Below are 26,206 nucleotides of genomic sequence, written 5' to 3'. Positions count from 1 at the left end.
TCCCTGCTCAGTACTGCAGTTTTTTGGTGGAACCAGGGAAACGAAAGGGTAATTTTCTGAGATGTTATAAATCTTCACATTTCTTGCATTAGGACATGAAAAGGAGGAACACTCTTAAAGGTAAATATAATGTTTATAGACACATATGGCAGGTGAAATGGAAAAATTATTCTGTTTTATTGAGAAATAATGATTACTTCTTATGACTAAATCTTATAGTGCTGCATTATTTACAAAGCGTTGGGTAGACATATTAAAATAGTCATTACCAAGGGGAGGATTCTCCTTTCGTTCTGTCTCTGTTCTTTCACATAAAAGAACATATTGCAAATGTAAACACACTTTGAGCTGAATATATACAGTATTTTTAACACTCTTTCTGGCATCTTGCTAGCAGATGACTAGCTGTGATATAAAAAATATTTTCATGACAATTGTTTTATGTGCTTTTTACTGGAGCTTTTTTTTTTTCTGATATGTGTGCTGTCAGTATGCGCATGCACAACATATTTATGCTCTATTGACCATCCACATTTAATATATACCAGCTGGATATAGGACAATGAATGCAGTTAATCTTGACTGTCTATGCATCTCAGCTTTGTAAAATGAAGAAATCCATGTAGCTTTTTAAAAGTTATATACTTCAACTCCTCAGTGTTTCTATTTTCTAGCCAGTGTCTGTTTACCCCATTTGTACAAACCAAAGTGAAAACAAACAAACAAACAAACAAACATTTGTTTAACATAACACAGGTTATTATTGCAGGTGAGATTAGGATTTTCAACATAGACACAAGTGAGGCACCTGCTTTCAATCCAGCACTCCTCTGAATGTCTGTGGTGGTTTTACTTGGGTGGGTGACCGAGCTCCACCACAACCGCCCTCTCACTCCCCCTCCTCAAAGAGGAACGGGGAGAAAATACGATGAAAAGGGCTCAAGGGTTGAGATAAGGACAAGGAGATCGCGCAGTGATTATTGTGACGGGCAAAACAGACTCAGCATAGGGAGATAGTAAGATTTATTGCCTATTCCTAACAGGCTAGAGAAGCGAGAAACAAAGGAAAGAAACCAAAAGCACCTTCCCCACCCATCCACCTTCTTCCACCTCCTCCCCCCGAGCGGCGCAGGGGAACGGAGGAATGGGGGTTATGGTCGGTCTACAGCGCTTCTTCTCTGCTGCTCCTTCTCGGTCACTCTCATCCCCTGTGCTGTGGGGTCCCTCCCACGGGATGCAGTCCTTGCTGAACTGATCCAGCGTGGGCTGCCCACAGGCAGCAGCTCTTCAAGAACTGCTCCAGATATGGGTCCGTACCATGGGGTCCATCCCTAAGGAGCAAACTGCTCCAACCTGGGTCCCCCACGGGCAGCAGTTCCTGCCAGGTCACCTGCTCCTGCGTGGTCTCCTCTCCACGGGCTACAGGTCTGGCCCAGAATCTGCTCCAGCAGGGGTCTTCCACAGGCCACAGCCTCCATCGGTGCAGGTCCACCTGCTTCACAGTGGTCTCCTCCACAGGCTGCAGCGTGGAACCCTGCTCCACCGTGGTACTCCATGGGCTGCAGGGGGACAGCCTGCTTCACCACGGTCCTCACCACAGGCCGCAGGGGACTTCTGCTCCGGCGCCTGGAGCACCTCCCCCCCCTCCTTCTTCACTGACCTTGCCACCTGCAAGGCTGTTCCTCACTCCTCTCACTCTCCCAGCTGCTATGTGGTGCAGTGTTTTTTCTTTTTTTCTTTTTGTTTGTTTGTTTGTTTGTTTGTTTGTTTTTTTCCTTGTCTTAAATATGCTCTCACAAAGGCACAAAACAACATTGCTTATTGGCTCAGCTCTGGTCAGCAGTGGGACCCTTACCTAACGTGGGGCAGCTTCTAGATTCTTCTCACAGAAGCCACCCCTATGGCCCCCTGCTACCAAAACCTTGCCACGAAAAAACAAACAAACAAACATTTGTTTAACATAACACAGGTTGTTATTGCAGATGAGATTAGGATTTTCAACATAGACACAAGTGAGGCACCTGCTTTTAATCCAGCACTCCTCTGAATGTCCCACCAGACTGTGTGCTCCTCTGAAACAGTTTCTTACCCATTTCACTTTGCAGCCTTTGAATCTGTATGCGGTACAGGCTGACAGCAAATGTTAGCCTATACCACCAACCACCAGTCAGTCACTTTTCCCATCTGCTGGCTGTCCCTCTGAGCTAACCAAGAAGCCCATGAAGCAAGGCCCATCAGGGACTAGCTGCTCTCTCTGTGAAGCTCTCTCTGTGGATGGTTTTGTTGCAGAAACCAGAGCAGCGCCCACCGTCAGCACTGAGCTTCTCTGTGCTTTCCTGTATGTGAAGGCGTAGCTGTTAATCAGGAGTTTCATTTGGCTGCAATGTTGTTAAAAATTGTGTGGGCCTGCATGAAAGGAATAATCAAGACAGAAAGGGGGTGGGAGGCTCAGCACCATTTACATCTGTAAAATGCAAAAAGAAGGTCTTACTACTTTGCAAAAGCCACAGCCCACAGGGGAGCGGATTATTGCTGTGCTCTTGATGTATCTGTAAGCCGATTGCATGGCGTGTGGGGTGGATGTGCAGAGATATGAGGGAAGGAAGGGAAGCCTATGATCCTATGGTCTGAATATGCTTCTGCTTAGGTAACAGTTCTTAAAACAGTCCCAGTATGTTGGCCAAAATGGCGGCTGCCATATGTATGTTGTAGAAAGATCACCTTGAATGAATCATCTACAATAATGGCATCAAGGAAAGATAAAGCAGGCGAATTTGGAGAAAAAATGAATGCAACTCATACAAGCTGGTGTTAAAAAATAATGTAACACTGATCATATGCCTTTATTCATGATGATTTGCATTATCCCAGTCAGCTCTATCCACTCCTAGAATCTTGTTTGATGAAATGAAAGTCACTTTAGTAATATAGTTTGCAGAGGGCATGGAGAACAAGATGGTTTATTCTTATGTTATAACTTTATTACTCTGCATATTTGCAAGGGAAGTTGCTTACTATCAGGAGAAAAAAGGTTTATAGCTTGGGTATTCGCTTCTGATATTTATTTTTTCCACTTATATTTCATTTCCCACCTCATTTTTACATAATTAAAACATAAATAAATAAATACCAACACAAAGCTACAAATAGAAACTGGCCAAAGAACCCCTTATAACAGAGAGACTGTTGGCAATGTCAAAAACTGCATGATTTATGTATTTTTCTTTCTGAATTAAATTTTCAATATTTTTGATGAAATCGATCTAATTGGCAAATATCAGAAGTGGAAAGAATTTCCAGTATCTTTTGCATCTTCCTCGGTTTTACCCTGTAGCCAGATGCTGAATATACAACTGAAGGGATTTTTTTTCACTAGTGTCATTCAAACAATGATCAGAATGCTCCAGCTAATGTTTTCAGTGCCAAGAATAACAGATAAATGGAAAAAGCAAGCCCCTGGACTAACAAAAATATCACTTTGAGAGTTTCCTGAAAGAATTATCTGCAAATCAACCACATAGTTCTAATGAAAGTTTAGGATATGGAAGGAATTTTAGCAAGTGAAGAAAGAGCTTCAGTGAAGTGAAGAAAGCTCAGTGACAGAAGCAACACCTACAGACAGTGAGAGCAAAAAGAAAGTGAGCCAATACGTGCAAAAAGAACAGTGTCAGAGAGTTAAAGAGCTGAAGAAAGAGTGATATAGGGAAAAAGAATAACAGGAGCAGGAAAAGAAATGCGATTGGAGAACATAATTTTACTGTGGATTATTTATTTATGTGGAATCTTCCTAATGAGTAGTGAAAGATTACCCCAGGCTGGTTAAACCTTCTTAGACAAACTACTTCTGAAGAACAGAGTGACGAGAAAATTCATTTTGGACTTTTACAGAACATAATGGTAGAAATACCACTGAACTCTTCACCCTTGGAAATAAATGGTCTTTTCTTTGAGATTCTTTACCATCTTATTCGCTATCATCAACCACACTGTTTCCTGGGGTTCAGTCAAAACCAGAAAGTTTTCTGACTATTTCTATGGCACTGTAGGAGAATGCTGACAAAATTAATATTTGCTAAGAAATCTTTGAGTCAAAGCCAGTCTGTGCTGGTTTGCGGTGCTTCTAGCACAACAGCATGGGGCAGAAATACTCAGTAGCTGGCTGGAGAGATGGATGGGAAATATACAGCTGTGTTATATGAAGACACATGGAATTGAAATGCACCTCATGTACTTAAATACTGAACTACAAACAAACATAATTTCCTAAATGTGAAAACAGTCAGGTGATTTGCATCCACAAAGAGAATGAAACAGGTCTCTTGAATAGGATGGGTCTCTCCAGAGAGGAGCATAAATAAATACCTTGGACTATCAGTAAACGGTATAGGGAGAAGGGAGCAACAGCAAATCTTAAAGAAAAATGACAAAATATAAGAACAGCTACAGTAAAGCCTCAGATCTGGTGGTTGCAGGAATTGACAAACCTTTCTTGTTCAAATCTGACCTCAAGGCAGAACATGAAAAATTGGCGAGAGCATTAATTGCAAGAAAGCTGAGGGAGCTGACATCTGCCATGGCAAAAGAAAAAAAAAATCACTTTGAAATATGCAGTGAATTTAAGAGCAACTGAAAAAATATGTAATGAATCTTAGAACTATACACAAAATAGGAGCTCAAAGATCACAGTTCTGTAACGTTATAGCCTTTTTATTTTTTAAATGTCCAAGTGTATTAAATATTTTATAATACAGTCAAAGGCACAATCTCTGCCCTGAAGAATTCAATCTAGATTTAGAACACAACTTAGAACCAAGGACTATTCCATAGAAAGAACTAGAAATGGTGATATCAGGCTATGCTGGTCAGGTGGTTGCTTGTTTACAAGCTTATGTGTGTCTCAGCGTTTTGTGAAATGTGTGTTCCTTGTTGGAAAAAGCATAGAATCATAGAAAGTCCAAGTTGGAAGGGACCCCCAAGGATCATCAAGTCTAATTCCTGCACGTCAAAGACTAGTTTTGAAGTAAGGTTTAAAGGAGAAGCTACTGGGATGAGTGAGAGAGAACAAAATATATCCTAAATTTATCAAAATAATCAGAGACTGTTGCTTCAAAATAATCATCTTGGCAGAAAATTCAGGAGCCCATTACTATAAAGAAAAAAGAACCATGATTAAAGATCAAAGCTTAATCTACCTTCAAGCCTCTCTGCTAGGTTAGTGACAATAGGAAAGAGGTTTACTTCCCAGTTTTTATGATGAGTTGATAGGTTTTTTTATAGCTTTGTTATAGCTAGCTTCCATTAAAAGATCTAATTCCTGTCCTAAAAAATTGTACAACCTAAATATTCCTTATTTAACTCCAATGGAAAGAGAAAATAAATCTGAAAAATAATAAAGACTGTTTGGGGTTATTATAACAACTAAACTAAAAATATTTTGTTGTCTGAAAGTTAATATTTTTTTTCGGGATGTATCTTCTTTTAGCACAATAATATCTTGCTGCTATCATCTCCTTATATTCAATCTACCTCAAGTCTCTGCCAGCTGTACAGTGGAAGAAAATTACCACTCAAAAAAGATAAATGGAATGGATCTCCCTCAAGAAGCATATACAGACCATAACATTGTTTGCTGTTACCTGGCTGCCAAGACACAAAATATGACACTGCCACTTGGTAAACTTTTTAAGCCAGTAAACAAAACCTGATCTATGAAGGCCCTTCCCCTACTCTCAATGGGCTGAGCTAATCACATAGGTGAGAGCTGCTCCTACACCGTGTGTACCAGATTTTCAAACACAGCAACAGAGCTTCATCATGAGGAAGGCCTTTTACCTTCTGCCTCTCTTTGGCAGCAAACTGCTCTTGTGGTGGGGAAACTGCTTGCAGCTCCTTGAGATGGGTTGTACAGGAGACATCTGACTGATGCACCAGGGTCCTCTTGTGATTGTTGCCTGAAGAAGAGAAACAAATAACAAAAGGGGAGCGGGGAGAGGAGCAGAGCAGTTGTTTAGCACAAAATCAAGATACTAAGAACAACATTAATCAAAGCTGTAAAGGATGTGAAGAAGAAAAAATGTCTTAAATTGCTCATACTCCAATGGCTAGGAGCCATTTAGTAAACAAGAGTAGGAATGGCTTATTTATGAGCATGAATGTGTCCTCATTGGTATTACTGAGACTTAGATGGGTGATCTGTATGACTGGAATGTTGAAATCACTGGGTATAATCTATATAGGAAAGATGAAGTGGGAAGAAAGAGTGGAAAATGACACTTCATGTCAAAAGTGGTACTACCTCTTTCCCAGTGCTGACAGGGTAGAAGTGATCAATATTGAAGGTTTATGGCTGAATATTTAACTGGAAGAGCGCAAAGCACCATCTGGGATGTGCTGCAAGTGACCATATCACAGAAGGAAAGCAGGTGCTCAGCTGCGTACCTGTCTATATGGCAGGAGGAATGAGAAGACGTGTTATCAGAGAGACTTCAGCCTGAATAACATATGATGAGGAACGTCTTCTGCCAATGTTAAAACTTTTCGAGAATTTAAAAAAGTTTTAGGTGAGAATTTCCAACATATTACTAGATACAAAGTCGTGGTTAGATTCATGCAGATTCCTAGATTTGTTTGCACAGAGAACAAAGCCCAGTCAGCACTGATTATGTATTGCTTTAAATGGGTTGATTTCAGAGAGTTGGTAGCAATTAAGGACTGAATTAAACAGGAAAAAAAAACGAGTACCAGAATATAATGAATGTACATTGAAGTATGAACTGCAGAAAATAGATAAAGGAGACAAAAGTAAAAGAATACACAATTGTTTTATAATGGACCTCACCAGATCCAAGTAAATCAAGATGAATCAATTACAAAACTGAAAAGGCAGTAAGACCTACCAAGGCTGTTAAGCTCAATAGGAAGAGAGACTTTTTTTTTTTTTTTAAGAAGGATATTAAAAGCAAATAAAATGAGAAGAACAATATTGGCTTTGTACTAGCAGATGGGAATCACAGAACAAAGAATAATAGTGCAGGCAAGACACTAGTGTAAAGTGCATAGCTCTGTTCTGTGTTTTGGAGGCAAAAAAAAAAGTAGGAAAAAAAGGTAGGAATTTTATCATAAGTCAATGTTAAAGTACTTTCCATTCCACTGGTCACTCCAGAGAATTAAAAGGCAGTTACTAACAGCACACATTTCCAATTGAAAAGGTCCAGATGATTTTCATTGAAGAGTTTTAGAAAAACCTGGCAAAGGAATTCTCTGGACCATTAATGTTGATTTTCAATAAGAGTTGGAGCACCAGAAAAGCCCCAGAGGACAGGAGGAAAGCTAATGTTGTGCCAATATTTTAAAGGGGTAAATGAGATGACCTGGGCAATTATATACCTGTCAGTCTAACATTGATCCGAAGCAAAATGATGAAACAGCTGATATAAGACTCAATTAATAAAGAATTAAAGGAGGATAATATAATTAATGCTGATCAACATGAGTTTATGGAAAACAGATCTTGTCAAGCTTACTTGATGGCTTTTATTGATGAGATTACAAGTTTGGATGATGATGGTAATTGTGTTGGTTTAAAATATTTAGACTTTTTTTAGCTCATTTTGATGACCATTCGATTGAGAAAACTGGAATGACAGAAAGTCAACACAGGGCATATTAAACTGGCAAAAAATGTAGCTGACTGGTGTGTCTCAAATTGTAAATTTAATTGGAAAACAACCACTGAATATGTCACTACCACCTTGTACTATATCCACGATTTTAATACTTTCTACACAAAAGGAAAAATGAAATTGTTAAGAATTTGTTGGGCAATGAAAAATAGGTCGAGTGGCACATAGTGAAGTCAACTACTGTCTATGTAATTTGGTATGCTGAACACAAAGAAATATATCTGTCTCAGTAGAACAGAATGAAAAGTCATATAGCCAAGACCAGACAATGCAATTCAGAGGGAACCCATGGAAAACTTTGTTCCAGGAAACAGAACCAGAGAAAGGGCATCATGAGACCATGGCAGACACACAGTTGGACAGGACCTCTCATCATGAGGATGCAGGCAAAAACGTCCCGAGACTTTTGCATTTGCTAATGGGACATTCACTACTAGGATATTGTGTTTTTTGCTGTCCAATTTTCTAAAAGAGGTTAAACAACTAAAATGGCTTTCAAGAAATGCTGTGAGTGTGATGAAAGGACTGGAAAATGTACCTGGTAATCTATGACACAGAGAAACCAAGCTACTTAGTTTATCAGAAGGAAGCTTACCAGAAGGAAGAACCAGCTATTGAAAAATAAGTTTTAGACTAGAATCAAAATACAAATTTTTGATATTATATCTAATAGTGGATCCCTCAAATATATTAGATAACATTTTGTGCATTCCTCATTTTTAGAAAACTTTACATCAACTCTGGATCTGTGTTTCTCCCACAGTTTTAGTTCAATCAGAAATCAGTCCAAGGAATATTTGTCACCTCTGGCAGGAGGTCAAGCAGGACAAACAAAGGGACTCCTTTTCACCTATAAAGCTATCCAAATGTTACATAAAAACAAATTAAGGTTTATCATTCTCTCTGATCAGTTGTGTGAGTTACAAGTCCACTTAACGCTCTTAGGAAAACAGAAAGGTTTTCAAAAAAACAGAGTCCAGAAGAAACCATTAGGCCTGCTGCATTCCTTCCACATTTCCCTCTTACATTTCACTCCTTGTGGAGTCCATTAATCTGCTTGGGCCATGAAATGTGACCACATTAGACGTGACTGTGCTACCTCTGCATCCAGCATCCTCAGTTATCTGATGCCTGGGGGAAGCCAGCAGGCACTGTCTGGGGTGCAGTGGTGCCGACACAGGCATCTGGCAGGGCAGGCAAACGTTGGCTGGGAATCTGTGCATCCACACACCAGCAAGAACAGCTGCCTCCGATTTCGTGCCTTCTGTGTATATATGAACACAGTGCCCTCTTTTGACAGGTTGCAGTTTATAAAGAATATAAAAGTTCAGCTGTTACTGATAGCTACTCAAGCACTTCTGGCAGCTCAGATGGCGACAAGATCTATCCACAAAGGCAATACGAAGGTTCCTTCTATTTTTCTATTTGACCATCCAGTTTTCTCTTCAAAGATGAACCTTTTTTCCCCATCTCCCATAGGACTTCTTTCTCAGTTTCTAAGACTGTAATCACACTTCTGTCACTGCTTCAGCATATAAGAAACTATCCGTTTCTTTAAAAAACATCAGTATTTTAATTTCACTAGTAATCAGAATGTTTTGTTAACATTAATATTAATTTAAATTAATATTTTTGAAATGGATTATATTAAAAAAAATTAAGATATGGAAAACTTAATATGTCAGTGGCTTATGGAAAAGGCAACTTTAAAGCATACTGATAGTTGAATGCTTAAAAATGTATTGTTAATGGAAATGTATCCATGATTCCACAGCAGTGAAGCCATTAGGAAAAACAAAACAAAACAAAACAAAAACCAAACAACAATGGTCACAAAGAATAATTTTACTTCCACATTGGCCAATTTTAAAAGTTAAAGGAAATTCCAGTGCTAGGAAAGTGATTTCTCCCTTGTGCTACCTTGCCCGAGGCAAAATGAGAACACATTTATTTTCCAGATGAGGTATATGAGAAGCAGAATGTTTAAGTGACTTGCTAAAGGTTACACAAGTTTACAGGAGATGGATAACAAAAATCTGCTATGTGAATGTCCAAAGTACCTAACATATGAAGTATTTCACATCTGTATGCTCAGGTCTACTGAAACATAGGATCGATAATACACATTTACAATACTTTAACATCCACAAATGAGAAAGCATCGACTAAAAATAAAGTAGTAATAGCATTATTAGACTTTTTTTTTTTTTTAAATTTAAATCAGATAGGCCAATAAAAGCAGAGAGAATTACAGCAGTAGTTAAGAAAAGCATTGTAAAAATTATATCTACAAAGAGCAGTGGTAAGTTTACAGGATGATAATTTTGTCAACTTTGCTCTTGTGTGAAGCAGCACAACACAAAAGGAGCCCTTCTCTTCCCTTTCCTCCTTTTTCCCATTCACCCACAAGACTGTGAAGCTGTCTAGGAATTTTCTCAGGGCTGTTGCAACCTTGCTGTCCCCCCAGTCTGGGAGGAGACCAGTTTCAGCAACCAGGATGCAGAGATAGCACTTGACTACTTTTGTTCTGTTGCTCCAGAGTAGTTTTTTGCCACCTGTAGTGTGTCAAATTTGGTTGCTCAGGATGGTCAAAGATGCCCTTGGGCCCTGCCCTGCTGAGTTCTGCTCATACCTGATGGGAGCACCTCTCAAAGTACATTCAGTACTCCTCCTCATGTTTAATTTGCTGCTATTTTCTACTAGCATTCATATTGGCAGGTATGTGATGGCTGCTTTTTCTATAAAGTCAGTGTGTGACAGAGTGCTAGGAACACACCATTCTCTTCTTCAATCTAACAGCTTTCTGAGCTTCCCTCTCCTGTTCCCTTCACATTTTGAAAACTGGCTTGTCCTTTGCCCGCACACAAGAAGTTAGGATGCTATTACTGCTACTTCATCTGCTTGTTAGCAATAATAGCATCCCCTGGAAAATTCCTCATCTGGTTAGCATTGATAGGTAAAAATGATGCATCGCACCGTTCACAAAAGCCGGTCACTCAGAATCACTACAGAAATTGGACATGTTAAATAAATGCATTGTCCTTATTAATTGTATTTCTTGTATCTCATCTAAGGTATGGATATCATCAAATAAGGAAGGTAAATCTAATTATTCTCATTCACACCAGTTCTGGTAACCAAATAGTTCTGTGCAGAGGGAAAAGGCAGCTTGTTTTTCTTTCCAGTAACCAGAGTGCATGACATGACCTCAGACGTCCACTGTCAGTTGGTAAGAATAATGGGTTTTCCAAACTGGAGCCAAGCACTTCTTCCACTTTGCAGCAGCTGGGATATATCACTAGGCTTCCCATTTCTGTTCTTCATTTAATTCATGAAACGATACTCTCTGGCTATTTGTTGTCTGGTGACTTTGACAAGCCTTAAATTCATGCCTAAAAGGGATAATACTGGTTTTCTCATTCAGTTAAAACAAAGCCTTCCTTAAAAAATGTACACATTTAAACCCAATCTTAATGTTTCAAATAGCATTATTTTCGGTAGCAACTGCTTCTTAGTTAAATGGCTTTCAGGCATCAGACTATTATATGACAGACGATTTTGTCACTATGCAAAATGTGAAACCTGTAATCAACTTGTTATGGCATTTCACAAAAGTATGTGACAGTAAAATAAGTAAACTGTCATTTGGGCAATCAAGTCTTGAAATCCTGCAGGAGGAAAAAAAAAAAAGTACCTGACACTCAATCTTCATGGTAAGGACGAGGTTCAAAAAATAATTTAATACTGCTATAGACTTACAGGTCTGAATAGAATTCTTATTGCAGTGTTCTTAAGCCTACAATAATTTTGCATTATGTTTTAATCATGTATTTCCCCCCCAGTTGACTTCCCCCCCAGATAATATGTATGCACGTCACACAGCAAGGTCTGCTCTGTTAACAAGATGTTAGTTAAACTGAAACAATATTTTCCCTTTACTATTGATGACAACATTACCAATTGCCAAGCAGTCTAGGACTGGTTTGATATTAGGGTGGCTAGAGCAGACAGGAGCCTCTGCTGATTGCCCAGCAGCTCTGGTGACAGGCTGTGCTGCCGGGGTGCTGGTGGTGGGGAAGGACACACCGCCACACAGGGGGAATGCTGAGCATGAAGCATCACCAAACCTGTGCTGCGCTGGTGTCACCAGGGTTCACATCCAAATTTTGTTACAGGAAAGGGATAAAACTGTGGTTCATGAGTCACTTGAGGCCCTAGAGGCCAGCTCGTTTGGCCTGTGGCTTGTTCTGGGAAGTCTTAGCTCTCCCCAGTGGCTATGGGCTTGATGTAGCGCTGGCAGCTGGGCTCCTCGGTCCCCCAAGTGCTCCCTCAGGCTCAGGGAAGGAACAGGCTAGGGACAGATTTACAGCCTAGAGACTTACAGTAAGGCCTGTCCTGTCACTGGGCAGGCACTGTGGGAGGCATGGACTGTCTGCCACTATGCCACTGTAAGGCGTGTTCCCCACTCACTCCAAAAGGGCAGACGCTGGGCATATACAGGCACTATAAATAAGCTCCTATATCTGGGACCATAAAATACGTCTGAATCCTTATGTTTCCAGTCATTAGTGATGGTCACAAATTTTGGAAATTATATATTCCCAGAGAGAAGTTGTAGAAATAAGAATAAAATGACACTTGATTATGAGTGAAGGGAAACAATAACAACAAAAAATTTGCCCCCCCCCTCTTTTTTTTTTTATTTTTTTTCCTTTGTGGACTCTTTAAAGTACAAAGCCAATGGTGAAACCACTAAAGTCTGCAAGTTCATATTTTGCATGGAATAACCTTCAGTGAAGAGCACAGCACAGCCTGACTTCTCAGAAAATTGGTCTTGTTTTGACAAAGTTATGAACATTTGGAATTACTCACTGAGCACACACACAGCAGGCCTTTTGTTAAGTCTAACTGAGAACCTACAAAACAATATTACTGTATGTGCACAGCTGATCTTGCTGTGTGCTGGAGTTGTTGGGACCCAAGAACAGGCTTAGTCTGGCCTGGGAAGGGCCCTGGACACTTGACCTAAAGACAGCTGAATCCAGTTTTCCCATGGCTCACAGAAAGTGCTCCGGGAGCAGTATGCTACACATTCAGGGGTAGTGCTTTACTCATCCTTCCCCTGCCTGCTCTACATCATCTTACCATAGGTGTTTGTTGTTGTTGTTGTCGTTTCCCCAATATATAATTTGTAGCTTCTCTAATTGCACAAAGCAAGCAAAGGCAAGGCCACAGATAGCCCAGCTGTGGCAAACCTGTATGTTGATAAGGTTAGAGAGAGGAGGAATCCTCTCTGGCACCTCAACAACTGCTTATAGCTGAAGGCCCTCACACAGTTTTGTTCGCACTTCATCTGCCTCTGCTGAGACCTTATTCTGCTCTTTGGAGGGTCCTTACCAAGCAGCTCTGGTCCAAAGCAGAGGCAAGACAAATGCAGTCCATATCCATGAGGGTGGGACAGAATGAAAAAGCCTCGCCAACTCCCAATGAAAATTGGGGCACTGAGAAGCCCAGAGAAGGGAGGGGCAAGACAGATAAAAGTGACATGGTAAAAGGCAGCTTTTGTGGGAAAGGTAAGCCATAGACCAGAGGGAACTGGAGGACAGAAGCACAAGGAGACACAATTACTTTGAAGTTCAGGAAAAGGTAAGAAAGAGAGATTCTTACTAAGAAGCAAAGCTATAGCAGAAAGTGCTGAGAAAGAGACAAGGATCAGGGAGCTCTGAGAAGCTATAGGAGTCCATGGAGATCATGCTTTTGGACTCCATCAATACCACCCATATTTTCCTTAGGAAGCCTCCCATGGTAATGAACAACCAGATCAGTTATAGACACACATACAGCACTAGCTTCTTCTCAAGGGCCCAAGTGAGTAGAACTTCCCCTTCTGTTAACTTCCCAGTGCCCAGTCTTAGACAATCAGATACATTGTTCTTGCCACTTTGCCAGTTTTAAAAGGAGTCACCTGCTCCAGATAAAAGTGTTTCCCATTGTATTTATTTATTTATTTTGCCACCCTGACTTCTCGGTGGGGTAGGATTCACTATATTAAAGGGGACTACTACACAGAAGGTAGCATACTGGTGATGAAACAGAGGTAATTACACAGCAACTGCAGATGCTACTGCTACATCTTGTCTAGTTCAAATCTAAAGTTCAAACAGCCATAATACCAGCTAACATCTGCACACAAATGCCATTTCTGTAATTAAAACAAACACACAAAACCCCACATGAATGGCATGCTGAAGAAGTCAGGAAAGACTATTTGAATCTGTAGGTACCTGAATTATTTTCTGCCACTTGCTGGACATCTTTGCTGTTTCTGAACCTCAACATCTCCACAGTTCCCTTTGTTCTGAGATGCAGGTCTCCCTAGCTGCTGCCTCCTGAAGTCCCAAAGTGAGCTCATTCACTGTGCTGGGAATTCGGCATGACCAGCAATTTGGCAGGTCAATAGTTTCTGGTAGCACAGAAGCTGACAATCAGAAGGATGTTGTTATGGAGTAGAGGACAACCAGTGTCACCTTTATGTGCGTTTTGCTCGCCCTTGGAGGGCTCATTATGTTGTATGGCATTTTAGGAGTCATAACTGCATATTTGACGGGCTGCCAGTTATTTTGACAAGCCTGCTTGGAAAGTGAGAGGCAAACTACCTGGGGCTCTATGTTTCCAGAGAGCTTCCAGTTCCACATTTGTGCTGCAAACGAACACCCACATTTGAACAAAAAGCCTCACGATGTTCCTCCAGTTCCTATTTGTTGATGTCACCGCTAAAACTGCATCCGCTAATGGGCAGCTCAGCAAAAAAATGACCTGGTCCAAATGCAATGTCAAGGCTGCCGCTGATGACGCAGCAAGTAAAGGGCTTTGGAGGCTGATTGACACTCCAGAATTTGACATAACATACCCCACCAACTTTACGTGCTCTGGGTGGTTTTGGTAGCAGAGGAAGGCTGAACCATACCAGTCGGTGCAAACGTTCTTTGTCACAATGGTGAGCTGAACCAGTTTCCTGAAACCAGTCAATATTTTATTTTTTACTAAATCTGCCCGTCTTGTCCATCTTTTCTTGCCCTCACCCTGCAGCTCCCGGCTTCTGGTCCGGATCTCTTCCAGCCCCCCAAATCAGCCCCTCCAGACCTTCCCCCTCCTCCACGTCCAGCTTTGGGTGGCAGGGCGACCACCTCCTCCCCGGAGCTCTCCGGGAGCTCTCCCCGGTGCCGGCGGCAGCAGCAGCAGAGGCCGGGCCGGCGGCTTCCCCCTGCACCTCCCGCCGGGCCCGGCAGGCGGCAGCAGCGCGCCCCGCGCCGCTGCGGGGCTGTGGCCGCGCCGGCTCCGCTCCGCGCCCGCGGGCGGGGGCTGAGGGCTCCGCGCTGAGCCCCGCGCCGTGCCCCGCTGCCTGCCTCCGGCTCCGCGCCTGCGGAGGAGCCCCGGGAGGGTGGGCGCGGAGGGGCGTCCTGCCGAGACAAAGGGGTCGGGGGGTTGTGAAGGCGCCACCGCCGCGCTGGAACAGACAAAGCGGCAGAGCCGCTCCTCCCGCGGGGGACCCCCGAGGCGAGGGGTGTCCGCTGCTGGGCTGCCACCGGGAGGGCTGGGGAGGAGGAGGATGGATGGTGGGTGGTGGGTGGAGGAGCGCCTCCGCCGCGGGCGGGAGGGAAGCTGCTCTCCGAGCGTGAACTGAGCTCAGCGCCGCCGCCTGCCTCGCCTCGCCTCCCCGTCCCTCCCTCCCTCCATCCATCCCTCCCTCCATCCCTCCTCCCCCCCTAGCCCCCCCCCCCCGCCGCAGCCGGCTGCGAGCCCGGCCGCTTCGCGAGCGGAGTTGAAGGGGGGCAAACTTCGCAGCCCAGATGCCTCTGGGGCTGCGCGGCAGAACGCGGCTGCTCCCGCAGGCACCTGCCGCCGCCCTCCCCACGGCGCCGCCGCCCTCCGCGGGGGCGGCCGGCCCCGCTGCCGGCGGCCGCCGAGGCGGCGGGGGCTGCTGCGGCCGCGGCTAGGGGCGGGCGGGCAGCGGCGGCGGCGGGCGCGCCCCCATGCGGGTCCCGGGCCGGGGCGCGCCGGCGGCAGGCGGGAGCCGGGCGGCGGCCGGGCGGTGCTCTCCCGCCGCCTGAGCGGGCGCGGAGCGGCGCGGGACGGCGGCGCGGGGTGCCGGGAGCCATGGGCTATTGCAGCGGCCGCTGCACGCTGGTGGCGGTGTGCGGCGCGCAGCTGGTGAGTGGCGGCGGCGGCCGGCGGTGGGGTGGGGTGCGGGGGGAAAAAGAGGGGGCGGAGGGGGTGTTTTGGGGAGCCCCCGCAGCCCCCTGCGGTTTGCGGGAGGCGGGGGCGGCGTTACAGGTAGTTCTGCGGGAGCCGCGCCAGGGCGGCTGCGGTGGACGCGCGGCGGAGTTGGTAAACTCGGGCAGTTTCGCCGAGCCTCGGCTCAACTTGGTACCCGGCTTCCCGTGGCGAGCTGGTGTTCGGCTGGCGTTATGTAAAGCAGGGACGCGGCCCTGCCAGGGGCGATGCGGAGCTGGTGAACAGTTTGCCGTACAGGTGTGTGTGGGGGTGAAGTTGTTATGTCTGCGCTCTTCTGCAGATGTGTATTTTTTATTTTATTTTTGTCTTTCAGACTTACTCGCCAGCGTATGTTAATGTTTTATCATTGTGTTGTTGCGGAACTAAAACGATTATGTGTTTATGCTTGCATATATAGGGGACGTGTGGCATCGCTTGTAAGCTCAGCTACCAAGCGAAACTAGACGGAGTTTAAAAAGTAGGCGCTGAGGTACAATAACAAAGAAACTGCCTAAAAATAGATCTGCTTTGCAAGACGGTTAGTCTGTGTGCAGTTGTATTGAGGCACTTTAAAAGTCACTGTCTTTGAAAGTTAGTAAACTAAAGAAATGGCTCCTCCTGTAATATGTACCTGGATCACTGTCAGCCAGTCTGGTACATGATGTATGGAATTCCTGTGGACTTGGTTGCAGTGACACATGGCTAAAGACCTGTCAATGAAATACGCCCCATTTCTTATTTTCATTAGACCAAGTGCTCATGTGCTGGCAGAACAGGTGCAGAAGGCACCTTTGTTAAACAGTTAACCTTAGAGAGGGAAGGAAATAATTCACGTTACTCCATCCCTCTACCTCTTAGTGAATAGTTTAGCTGAGAAAGTGTTAGTCGGTATCAATAGCAACCAGCATTGTCGCCAATTCTTCTCCTGCAGACAGGTACTAAGAGAACTACAGAAGAAAAAAACAGTAGGTTTCAGGGACCAAAATCAGTAGAACAGTACATAGAAAAAAGATGATGTGTTAGCAGATCAGAAACTCAAAATGCCTGTGGTCTTTCCATGGGTAGTAACCAACCCTTAATCTTTTTATATTCTGGAAATCATTTTATTTGTATATGCTGTTCCCCAAATAAGTTATCTGATTCTTTGTAGCTGGATGTATCTTATCAGATGTGATTTATTCATGCACACTGCAAAAAAAAAAAAAAAAAAAAAAAAGAATCTGGAATAGAAGTATTGAATCTTGAGTGAAATGGTAGGAATGTAACCCTTTCCAGAAATTTAGAAGCGTAAAATTAATCACTGACATTCTTTAGAACCATTTAAGTTTTAGAAGCATACTTTTCATATTTTGTTGCAAAGGAAAGGAAAATGGTTTCAATTGTACCTTGTATGGATAAAAGATTGTTTTTTAAAACACCATCAGCAACGAGGAGATTATGATGACTCTGGAATGTGCTAAGATTTTAAAATGTTATTGTTTTGAAAGTCTGTGAAGGAAAACATATTTGCTAACTCATGGTGACAAAAATGCATACAAAACTCATGGTAAAAACATAAACAGAAATGCTCCATAGGAATGGACGAGCAGGTAAGCTGATGTGGAATTGCAGCATTAGTGTAAATTTTTTAAGACTTGTTGTGGACTACAGTATCATATACATGTATACGTAGGTAAATATTGCATTCTGGAGTAGCTTAAGCAAACCTCTAACAGAAATGTATTTTCATAAACAGAAAACAAACTTGGAAATGTTTTCTGAGCATGAAAAGGACATGCTAGCAGCAACACAAATCTCTCAGTCACATTTGGCCTGTGTAATGGCATGTAGATAGGTTCAAAGCAGAAATAATAATTTACATGAGAAAAAAAGTAGTTGGGAATGGAAAAAATGACCTCTTTGCACTTACATTAACATCACTTGTCGAATTCCTTCACGTGTCATATACCATCAGGTGGGAATAGGTCATGAGTTTTAAGTCGAGGAGATTTACCTCTCCTAGGTAGGCCTGTGGTTGGAGCAGTTGTCACTACTTTTCAGGTAAAGGCCACTTAAAGGAGCAAATTCTGTCAAGAATCACCCTGGAATTAGCAGCCACGTTAATACAGATGCAAATCAAAAACAAAGGATGATGAAGTCATCTCATCTGGCCTGGTTAGGTGGGGATTTGTCAGGGGGGAGCATTTCTGCAGTGATAACTATATATAAATTAAAAAAAAAAAAAAAAAAAAAAAAGCTCTTCTAACATGAAGATCTTTTATTACTAATACCTGGATCTCAGTTTTAAAATGATGATTGGAAGGAGAAAACACTGTTTCAAGAGAGAAAAAAAGTTTGTATAAAGAAAGGTTTCTTCCATTTTTTATGAAAAGATTTTCTTGCATTTCTGCAGAGCTAGGGTGTGGTGATCTGAATGGTCTTTGTAGCTCTGTGCATTGAGCCTCTGTACACTGTACAATTCGTTGTTGTATTGAGGGATACTGCAGTTCATTAGCAAAGTTGTTACATATCATATTTATAGATGATGTAGTTGTCCACAAATGGACAAAAAGGAGTGGCTGGTTGAAAGACTGGTTCGGGAGTAGAGCTACATCAACTTAAGGGATCCCCTGCACAAGCAAAATTGTTTTCATAAATGCATTTTAAGTGTTCATAGCTGAGGCAACATACTGTACCATCAGATTACCAGAAAGCTCAAGGAATGTTTCTGCTCTCAAGGGCATACTGATCATTGCTCCCCTGCTTATTAACATACATATACCTTCCTATTTGTGCTCTCATTTGTACTATGGAAAACAACCTTTGACAGCTCATTTTCCTCTGCATTTGGAGCCAATGAGAAGAATTAACAGCAAGTAAGAGCTAATTTTGCTGATGTTGGGAACAAGGCATTGCTTTCTGTATACAGAGTTAATTATCTTAAAATATCTTTTCACTTTTTAAAGATACTAATTTGGTCTCTCTTGTCCTTTGTCCTTCTGAAGAAAACCCTGGGCACAGGGGCTCTGCTGTTTTTTGTCCTGTGTCAGCCATCCTGGTTGCATTGAATGAATCTTCTGTTGTTGCATTTTGACCTTTACACCTCCTTATTTTTGGGTTTCTCCTTTTCTATTAATAGCTTACATCAGTAACACTAATATCTTGTTGTTTAGACTTTTTAATAGCAGGAGCAGCAAAGGTGAACCAGCCGTGATTGTTCAGTTCAGGCTTCAAAAACCCCATGGAAGCCAGCTAAAAACTTATGTCCTCTGCTGCTGCTTAGGAAAACTCAGAGCAGTGGCAAAACAGGAAAAAGTACTGCATGTTTGCAACCTACAAGCTTTCTCCCCAAGTGGAATGATGAGAAAGAGTGTCATTTCCTGAGGAAACTTTTAAGTCTTCATAAATCGTCTTTGTCTGATGGATAGAAACAATAAGATCTCCATACTCCCAAGTCTAATTAGATGACAGGTAATTCAGCCTTTGCAATCGCTCAGTTTCCATCTACATATATTTATATCATTATTTTTTGTACATTTTGCCTCTTAGTCTCTCTCTCTTTCTTTTAAAGTAAATTATAATACAGTTCAGGTACTTTAGCAGAGTTTTAAGACATAAAATTTGTAAACAAGCTGCATGCATATATATAAAGGCTCAGCTAGTGATTCCAAGGGATTCAGTCTGATGCTCTAAAGGAGTGTGTATTGTAACAGGCACAAATTCATGAATTTCTGAAAATTCATGCCTTCCACAGACATAGATTTAGAAAGTTAGAAATCTCTTTTTGCTCACCAACAGACTGGGGCATAAGCACACCTGACACCAAACCTGATAGTATCTCTCTGTGGCCTCTTCTAGATACAATTCTTGCTGAAGCCACTGTCTGAGGTGCATCATGGCTAAGCAGAACAACAAAGGCCCCAATTTTGGTTGCTTTTGTTATCATAGGCCCCAACCTTTATCTTTGCTTTGAGCTAATGAAAAAATGATCAAAAGTCTAACATTGTATGAAAATTTACTTGCTTCATACTTTTCCACAATTGAATAATGTTAATTCAGTATTCAAATACTTTATTTCAAAAACTGTATAATCTGTGGTGATTTCTCTGCTTATCTGTGAAACCAATATCCATAACCACGTATTTAGTTACCTTGTTGCACATGAAGGGCCATGTTTGATCTTCTTTGATCAGGTTTTAAACACGAGTAGCAAATATCCACGTGTTCATTTTTTCTGTCATGGGCAGAATATTTGTAGGACATTCTGAATCATCCTCTTTTTTTTTTCCGGTGTCGCCAGTTTTTGTTAGTTTACATTCTTCATGTTTGAAACACAGTTCAAACTCTTGAGGATTGGTGAACTTGGCAGGTTTTCATCTATTTCACAAATCTATCTACAAAGTTTGGCACTAATTTATACCGTGAATATTGCATGGGGAAAAAAACTCATATTTTAACAGTTTGCAGATTGAATTGTCTCTGGACCTTTTGGGAGTGAGGTTTGCCAGATTAGAGCTGAGGTCCCTCAGAGAGCAAAGTGAAGATATTCACGACAGAGACTCTCTAGTATTAACTACTCCACAGTTTTATGGAATAAAGAACTGGTGAGAAAGTACTCACCAGAGTACTTTACAACAGCATATCAAACCACATAACTAGTGTATGAAGCTTTTTTTTTTTTTTGGCTATAGGAAATCATTAGTGAAACTTCTGGTGTTTGCTTCCAATTGCTGATATTTCTGTGGAGGGTGTTCTTTTCTTTTTTTTTTTTTGTCTGTATTTTTTTTTCTTTTAATTGTGTTTCATTGTTTCTGTTGCCAATGGTTTTCAATAGCAGCTTTAGAGAAAAATGTCTGCAATGGAAAATTTTGATGACATGTAAATGTTCCTACATTTTCTGCTAGCACTAGGGGAATTAAAGAAATGGGCTTCACAAATGGAATGGAAAGTGATGTAGTTATTCCTCTTAGCCTGCAGATCTGTAGGTTTATCAATCTAGAAAGAAATTAGAAAAAATTGGTTTCCGCTTTTTCGATAGTACTTATATTTAAGTCTCTGCCGGCCTTTGAAATTTTGACTGTCGACAACTTGTGTCTGTGCCTTCTTTAAAATTCTGCTTCTTGCTTTGTTTCAGTTTTGATAGGAAAGAAAGTGAAAGTCTTGGTTTCATTGTATCCAAAAACATTGTTTCCTTTTCATTGCTAGTAAAATCACTATCTCATGAATAGCAGATTTTCAGCAGATGTATGTTTGAAAGCTATAATACTAAGGAGTCGATTTTGAGGTGTTGCTGGGAATATATAAAACAGGGACTTGCTCATGAATTCAAGAGAGTGAACACTTTTTGTTGCTGTGAAAGGAATATGTAGCAACCTTTTTAGGTTTAAGTGAGACCTTGGTAGAAAAGTAAACAATCTTCTTCTATTCAGTTTTTGAGATAAAATACCAAAGATTCACAACCGAGCTGTTTATTTCTGATAACTTGAGGTCAAAACCAGTGATGCATACAAGTAGTGGATGTCAGAGGTAACAGCACATTGTGTCATTTAATTTTAGTGGATTGACTTTCACTATGAATGGTACAGTATGATTTTTTTCATAGAAGTGTGAATGACTAATAATAATTGCGAATAACAAATCATACACTTCAAGAAAAGCCAAGTACGTTGTTTTAAGTTACGGGGTAAAAGATTTCAGACCAGCTGAATAGCAAATCTAATTCACTGCTTCTTGAAGCTGAACTCCTTTAGAGTTCAGTGAGCAGACTAAGCATTCAGATACTGTGATGATGGGTAGGAGGGAAAGGTTTAAATAGATTGAGAGGAGTTGAATAGACTACCTGAATATAGGGACCTAGAATATCTAGCTAAGTTATCGCACTTGCATAGCCACGAGGCAAGTCTTTGGCAGTAGAAATTAATTTTGTATTGACAGAGAGTTGAGCTAGCAGCTTGAACGATGAGCAGCAGGATTTTTTTCTTTTTCAGTTTCTTTACAAAAAGCACTAAGTAAGCATCTTTTTAAAAGACACAGAAACACTCTATAGTCATTCTGTAGTCAGTGGGGAGAAAACTATTATTCAGTAGTCAACAGACAGGAATATGTTCCATTGCAGAATTGTTGAAGGCAGAAACAATGTTTTGAGTGACTTTGTTGTCCTAGGCTGAACAGTGGCAATGCACACAGTTTAGGTGCAGCACATACAGTTTGCAACAAGTGCTTGGTGATATGGATGGGTTTGTTCCTGAAAGACTAAATCCTCTTGAGGTCTTCTCAGTGTCCTGGGGGATCTGATGGGAGTCTTCAATCATCCATTAGACATGGGTCTCAACATCTATTTTCACAGGAGCATGGAGCTTTGAGAAACTTCCCTGGTCTCAGGGATTGGTGAGATTCAGTCCATGTCTGCTCTGGAGCCTGATGTCTCTGCTCAGCGAACTACCTCGATAGCCCCAGATGCTCCAAATGGCCTTTGTAGCCCCATAGTTCCATTTGGTTTGAGAGATTATCCAAGGAGCACAATGCCGAAAGAGACAACTATACCCAATGACGTTTCATGAGGAAAAGATGAGTCAGTGGATTCCTCTAAAGTTTGCTTATGTTTTTTGAATTTAAGTGGCATTTAGTTGAGAATGAGAACAGTGAATATTTTCATATTTAGATGGAGGGCAAGAATATTCATGGTCTGTCTAATTCAGGATAATCTTTTTAGGCTCAGTAAAGTGCTTAGTGTTCAGGAAATGGACTCCTTTAGGGGACACGTCAGAGTGCCTAAGGTAGTTTTCTACGTTTAAGTGCTCTTTAGAGTTGTTTCTTAAACAAAGGGGTCCTTCCGTTTAAGAACGCTTTTTGGGGGGTGCAGGAAGGAGAAATCATAGACCATAGTATGCTGTTTTTCCCTTCGCAGTCCTTATTATTTATGTTTTCCTCCCTCTTGCATTTTTACTAGTCATTTTACTGAGAACTTCCTAACTTTAAGGACTGTACATGATCTCCAGATTGAGAAATGCTGTTTTGGAAAGCCATTTCTCTCTCCATTGACTGTAGAAGGAAACTAAGGAGCCTGGTTTCACCAGAGTAATGTCAGCTGCTGGGCACACTTCCATGAAGATCCCCTTTTATAACAAAACAAACAGAAAACCACAAGATACTGCTTTCCATTATTCTGTAACCACTCACTGATGCTAAAATCAATCTGATGAAACTAATTTATGCTCACTTTGGTTTTTAGGTAATTTTCTGTAGGCTTCCTACAGGAGAGAGGAAGACAGGAACCACTGTATATAAGGTTATGAAAATAAAGTATAACAGCTGAAAACAATGTTTTTAAAGTATCAAATAGTTTACTGTCATCCAGATTGGTCTCCATTTATTTATTTATTTTATTGTAATGAGTGAAAGAGAGGGGCTGCTGAGTGCTATCTGACTTGTAAAGTAGAAGCACAGTAGCTAAAAGGACGTTTTCTTGCCACTGTGACAATAGACATTTCACATTTTGCTTTGTTTTTCCCCCCTCTGCCCAGATGTATATGTGCCAGCTGGATGGCATCTAAGAAATGTTTCAGCACTGTATTATTGCATAACCCTCTGATGGAAACGACATTCAGAGGAAAAATTACTGATATGTGTTCACTAAAAAGTAAACACGCATAGTTAATAGTTCTGTTCACCACAGATCATACTTATGCATTTTTAATAAAAACTTGATTTTAATTCATACATAACTCATGAGAAATGTTTATCAGTTTAGAGCTCTACTGCCTCCTACTTAAACGTTTACGTACAGCTGGATACCTTGAAAATGTCTTTCATTTGAGGCTGAGATTTGTCTGTCAGACACAAACGTGCTTTTCTGCTGCCTAAGCAATGATGTAACATGTATAAGAAATACTGATTATGCTACTGATTGCTAATATCAGTAAAGTTCCTTTTATGTGACATAAATGAATCTCAGATTTTCCTATGCCATTTGTAGTAATAGCTTCTAACATGACTTTTTTTTTCTATTTTTTTTCTCAGTTGAGATTTTAGCCTGCATCTCAACTGGCAAGTCACCAGTTACGTGGAACTGACAAGTTACCAGTTACATGAATGGGAATAGGAAAAGTCTATCATATCCTGCATTCATACCATAACAGATTGGGGTCTAGTTTCTTCACTCTTCTTTTCTTATGAAGGAATTCTCATTAGTAGAATTTTGTACAGAAAGCAGCATATGAAGTCGATTCTGTTATTTCTGAGAGAGATGTCAAAATGATGATGCTGGTCAAATGTTACATCACCTTTCTGAATGCAAAAATGCAAGACCATTTGCAGACGGCAGGAGAGAGATTCTTGCTGTCTCATTTAAGCATGTAATATGTGGGTTGTGAACCACCTTATGGAGGTAGCTGCCTCTTTCCATTGACTGTATTGGGTCGTTGAGTTGCTGCCCAGTTGGGGATGAAATGCCTGCCTTTATTCTGCGTGCACCTTTGTTTATTTACCACATTACACAGTTAAACCTGCTCATCTTTGATGGTGTCTTTCTATTAAGAAGAGAGGACAGACTGCGAAGCTGTTATTTAGGATTTAGGCAAAATACACATGGATGATGTGTAACGTTTCTTCTGGATGAATGGAAGTCGTGTTAGAGGCCTGGAACAAGGGCCAGGGTGCTGCCCCTGCTCACCTTGAATAACATTTGCTGTCTCTCTGATTGATTCCATAGTAGATAATGAAAATGGTTTCCAGAACGAGACTTGAGACCCTCTATCTCTTAATGCTAAGGTACTGGTTAATATTTATGTAACAAAACTTGACAGTCTTATGAACTAATGTAATTCCCTTCCAGGTGACTCATACCAGCAGTCAATTTACTAATTAAAAATTCCTTTAAACTTCTTCATAGGAGACTACTAATTGTCCCTCAACAAGTATATTCTTTTCACGTGAAGATAAAAAGCTTTTGTGAGGAAAAGAAGATAGATACAATGATGTCTCTTTACAACAATACATGGATCTTTGAAAAGTCATTCTTCAATAATTAAACAAAATGTAAAGTTTGCAAATTTTTGCCATGGCCGACAACGGCCCAGCATTTTCCATTATTCTCTGGTCACAGTCTCTGTGGCAGGCTGTTCCATTACAAAGCACAGAAACAAAAGGAGAAAAGAGCTGGTTGTATGTCACTGCTGCCTTCACAAAGCTACAAATACATTAAACTGAAGATACTGCTCATTGTGTACTTGAGCCACCAGTGACAAAGGTGCTGTGAGTATCACTGAATATCAGGCAGTCATATGTCATTACGTCACTATTCAAATTGGAAGAGCAAATGACAGTAAAACAATTGAAAACACTAGCAGCTAAAGGAGTGAAAAAGAATAACATGCTTGTCTGAAAAAAAAAAAAAGAATTTAAAATGTAGATTACATTTTTTTTTCATTAGCTAAAAGTTATTATTATTATTTTTTTCTCTCCTTGAAGCCACTCCCATACCATGCTCTTTAGGCCAGTTAGCTTTTATTTTATGACACTAGTAGCAGTCACAGACAGTGACAGCAGTTGGTAACATGCCAGATGATGGCACTGGTAGTGTTAACATAAGACATGGGTTTCAGTGTATCCTGAAAACAGTTCATTGTCTTTGATTTTATCAGACTGGCTTTTCTGAGTGTGGAGCTAGCAGTAAATTTGGTACTTGCAGAGGGAAAGCCACAACAAACTGGAGTTGCATGCAGCATTCATCAATATACCCAGTGATGCCTGTTTCTCAGAATGTTTACAGGTCTGCTGTCTAGTACAATTTTTATTTATTTATTTATTTTAAATGAAAGCCATCACCCGGAGGCAGGTACAAAAGGAAGTTGCTGGCTTCAACCACTGGAAGAGATGGTGTCTGTTCTGTGTAGTGCTAAACTGTGCTTTTTGAGATGCATAATAAAAGTTATTTATGGGCACCGATAAAGTGGTATCTGTTGTATAATATCACAGATAGGCATAAGGACAATAACAAAAGGCAGCTGGTTTAGTAAGCTCTATTTGCTGCAGAAATGTGCTGTTCTCTGCGAATTGAAATAAAAAAGTGGAGGGAGAATGTTGCAGTTTTTGTGGATTCTGGCATTTGCAATCATTCTTGCTTTGTAGTGTGCTTACAAAGACAATTATGTGGGTCCCATGTCAGTATTATATTTGTCATGACTAGTGCCTTATTAGAGGACAGCTGCTCCTTTCTGCCCAGCACATATACGTAACTACCACTGATGATAATAGAAGTTACAAGCGTAACC

The 26,206-nt window shown here is 41.3% G+C and overlaps 1 long non-coding RNA gene across 1 annotated transcript in view; it reads left to right on the top strand.

The window, feature by feature from the left end:
- The first annotated feature begins 511 nt into the window (after positions 1 to 511).
- Positions 512 to 26,206, top strand: part of LOC308193537 — a 50,886-nt gene continuing 25,191 nt past the window's right edge. Inside the window, exon 1 of the long non-coding RNA XR_013949708.1 lies at positions 512 to 945. This is a non-coding gene — a long non-coding RNA (uncharacterized lncRNA). The remainder of the gene's footprint in view (positions 946 to 26,206) is intronic.

Source organism: Anser brachyrhynchus (assembly GCF_964034855.1).
Source record: "Anser brachyrhynchus genome assembly, chromosome: 3".
Taxonomy (NCBI): domain Eukaryota; kingdom Metazoa; phylum Chordata; class Aves; order Anseriformes; family Anatidae; genus Anser; species Anser brachyrhynchus.
Note: the sequence above shows the minus strand (reverse complement) of the source record. Positions and strands in the feature narration are given on the sequence as shown.